Source organism: Seriola dumerili, unplaced genomic scaffold (genome assembly GCF_002260705.1).
Source record: "Seriola dumerili isolate Sdu_G_001 unplaced genomic scaffold, Sdu_1.0 BDQW01001323.1, whole genome shotgun sequence".
Taxonomy (NCBI): Eukaryota; Metazoa; Chordata; class Actinopteri; order Carangiformes; family Carangidae; genus Seriola; species Seriola dumerili.
Genome location: NW_019175578.1, coordinates 47,167 through 51,121, shown reverse-complemented (window position 1 = coordinate 51,121; position 3,955 = coordinate 47,167).

Sequence of the window (3,955 nt, the reverse complement as noted above, 5' to 3'; positions counted from 1 at the left end):
ATAAAACATTAGTGTTAGTGTTAATATCTTCTTAAAGAGATTTTAAAAGACTAGTTTGACATTTTGGTAAATATATTAAAGTTCCCACATTGTGTAAAGTTTTGATAAAAAAAAAGAAAAGCACTCGAGCCATTACTGTTTCCCTTTATGAGACGTCACATGATTCCACCTACACTGAACACATAGAAAATTAAAATAATTCTTAAGGAACAATATTTATTGCCGCTCTGTTCACACTAACACATAGGAAGAAGAGTCAGATAACGGTTGCACATTTCTTGAATGTCCCTCTCAGCTTTTGTTGTCCATCACAAGAATCCAGGGTGTGTTCTGGGCTGTAACATTCTGCATAGTTGGGAGGGTTAGTGGAGTTGACAGATCTCCAAGTGTCCCATAGCCCTGAGTTCAGCGAACTCGCTCCAGACACAACAGTGACAGCTGGGGGAGGGATAAATAAAAACAGCGTCTCTAGCTCCATTACAAGACAACAATCCAGACAACAACCCAGTAGCCTCTGTGTTGCGCGTGCATGCCAACACATCCGCATACAGTACATGCGTGAACAAACACACGCACGCATTTCCTCGCACATTCACTCCTTCACACTTACTGTGTTCGCTGCTGCGAGGGCAACAGATGGAAGAACGAGAGAGGTGAGAAGAAGGGGAAAGTGCCACAGAACATAATAAATGCTGTTGGACTTGGCCCGTTAGCAACCAGCATTCCTCTGACAGGTGTAACATGTTTACCAAACAAACAAGCAACACGGATGTCAGAGAAATGAAAATGGTGACTTGAGGTTGCATGACCTGTGAAAAGAAGCCTGGTATCCAAGCTGGCATATCTATGAGGGCTCTGAAGGTATTTCAGAGAGATGAGAAGACTGCGTGCCACACCAGGATTGCAAGAGTGTCTCGCAGAATTTGTCTTATGTTACTTGCCCCAAGCATCCCAGGCAGCTCTGGTTGTTAGCCGGGGCCATCCAGGGTCACAGGCACTGATGGGCAGTTTTTAAGCCTCTCACTTTCCTGATCACATTCCACTTCAGGGCAGCGGGAAAAATCATCCCACATCACAATCAAGCAAAATAAGCACTTGGACCTGTCAGGCTAGACATGGAGACTTCCTCTGTGACCTCATGTGACCTTGACCTCCAATAAAACTACTTCAAAGTCATCCCTCCAACAAGTCTCATGTTAACTAGCTAATTTGTTAATTGCTAATTTAATACTGTTTTCATAAACACCATGCCTCAAGCGTGTTCAGACTAAACAATCTAACACTAAACAACAAGACTATACAGTGCTTTATATTTCTCTACATTATCTAACCTCTCTCGGGGCCTGCCAAAACCAAACAGACAGTGCCTGTTTAAAGTTTGCACTAACGTCAGTCCACAGCGGCAGACTGCCAGTTGATTAGTTTGATGTTCTACTGGTGGAAAATAATCGGAGTGAAGTACAAGCTGTATTATCTAGCCCGGGGGACTCACTTACCTTTCCAGAAAGGAATGCAATCATTAGCTTGAAAGTCATTTATCTTGTGTGCTTCTCTTTGACAAAGCAGGGATATACACTAACTGTGCTGTATTGCAAGTTCACAGCAAAATGTGATGTTAAATAGTAGATTTATGCAACACACTCTCATCTAACAGATGAGACTAAAGAGATTCAAACTTTAGGAAATTATAATGTGTTATAATTACTTACAAGTTAACATCAGAATAGGTGGACTATGGTTATGTTAAATATAAGCTAGTAATTTACAATTAATCCATAATAGTGTATATTTAATCACACTATCATTTTAAAACCTCACTTAAAACCCTGATATGCACCTGTTTCCTCATCAGCCTCCTCTACTTCTCTGGTCTGCAGCAGACAAAAATAATTCCTCAAAAATGATGATACAGAATCAACAACTGTCTAAAACTTACTTTTTTAATAAAAACAGAACATTATGAAGGAGGATTTACTGCAGGACAGTTGTATTAGACTACAACAGTTTTAGCTGGATGTTTCTAATAAATTGCCAACTGAGTGTATATTATTAATTGTCAATTGTATGCACTGGCTGCAAAATGCCTGACTGGAATTAATTGGTTGATTACAGTGCTGTTCTCACCTGTGCACTGATACACCTGGCAGCCTAAAGATGCTCTTTAATTTAATAGTTTTATCATACATTATTATTATTATTATCACCATATAACATGTTTTACCTCTTCCCTTAAAATATAACTTAACACATTTACTCAGAGACATTTTAACTGACTCACTTTGTACTTTTATCTAATATTACACAGTGATTTTACTTTTGTAGTAAAATGTCTTTTCAGCAACAGTAGTTCATGACCGTTGACGTACTGACGTGTTGACGTCAGTGTAGTGTCTCATCTCCAGTCTGTGGAGTTTCTGTTACTGGTGGAGTTTATTGCTGCTCTGTCTGAACAGTTAAAATCGCTGTTTTCTTCATCACAGTTACTAACTAGCTGCTGTACATTAAAACTTACACTAGTTCTGCTCCAGCACCCAGCACCCTTTGCACCTTTTTTAGCGACGTTCACTAATTCAGCCGTTGTTTACATGCCAGAGAGATTGATGGGGCAGAGTTTTTAAGCCTCACTCTACTGCGCACTCACTCACGCAGCGGAAAAAATCATTCCACATCTACAATCAAAAAATAAGCATGGACTGTCAGGCTAGACATGGAGACTCCTCTGTGACCTCATGTGACCTTGACCTCCAATAAAACTACTTCAAAGTATCATCCCTCCAACAAGTCTCATGTTAACTAGTTAATTTGTTAATTGCGTAATTTTAATACTGTTTTCATAAAACCCATGCCTCAAGCGGTGTTCAGACAACAACTAAACAACAAGACTATACAGTGCTTTATATTTCTCTACATTATCTAACTCTCTCGGGGCCTGCCAAAACAAACAGACAGTGCCTGTTTAAAGTTTGCACTAACGTCAGTCCACACGGGCAGACTGCCAGTTGATTAGTTTGATGTTCTACTGGTGGAAAATAATCGGAGTGAAGTACAAGCTGTATTATCTAGCCCGGGGGACTCACTTACCTTTCCAGAAAGGAATGCAATCATTAGCTTGAAAGTCATTTATCTTGTGTGCTTCTCTTTGACAAAGCAGGGATATACACTAACTGTGCTGTATTGCAAGTTCACAGCAAAATGTGATGTAAATAGTAGATTTATGCAACACACTCTCATCTAACAGATGAGACTAAGAGATTCAAACTTTAGGAAATTATAATGTGTTATAATTATCTACAAGTTAACATCAGAATAGGTGGATATTGGTTATGTTAAATATAAGCTAGTAATTTACAATTAATCATAATAGTGTATATTTATCACACTATCATTTTAAAAACCTCACTTAAAACCTGATATGCACTGTTTCCTCATCAGCCTCCTCTACTTCTCTGGTCTGCAGCAGACAAAAAATAATTCCTCAAAAATGATGATACAGAATCAACAACTGTCAATAAACTTATCTTTAATAAAAACAGAACATTATGAAGGAGGATTTACTGCAGGACAGTTGTATTAGACTACAACAGTTTTAGCTGGATGTTTCTAATAAATTGCCAACTGAGTGTATATTATATATGTTCAATTGTATGCACTGGCTGCAAAATGCCTGACTGGAATTAATTGGTTGATTACAGTGCTGTTCTCAACTGTGCACTGATACACTGGCAGCCCTAAAGATGCTCTTTAATTTAATAGTTTTTCATACATTATTATTATTATTATCACCATATAACATGTTTTACCTCTTCCTTAAAATATAACTTAACACATTTACTCAGAGACATTTTAACTGACTCACTTTGTACTTTTATCTAATATTACACAGTGATTTTACTTTTGTAGTAAAATGTCTTTTTCAGCAACAGTAGTTCATGACCGTTTGACGTACTGACGTTGA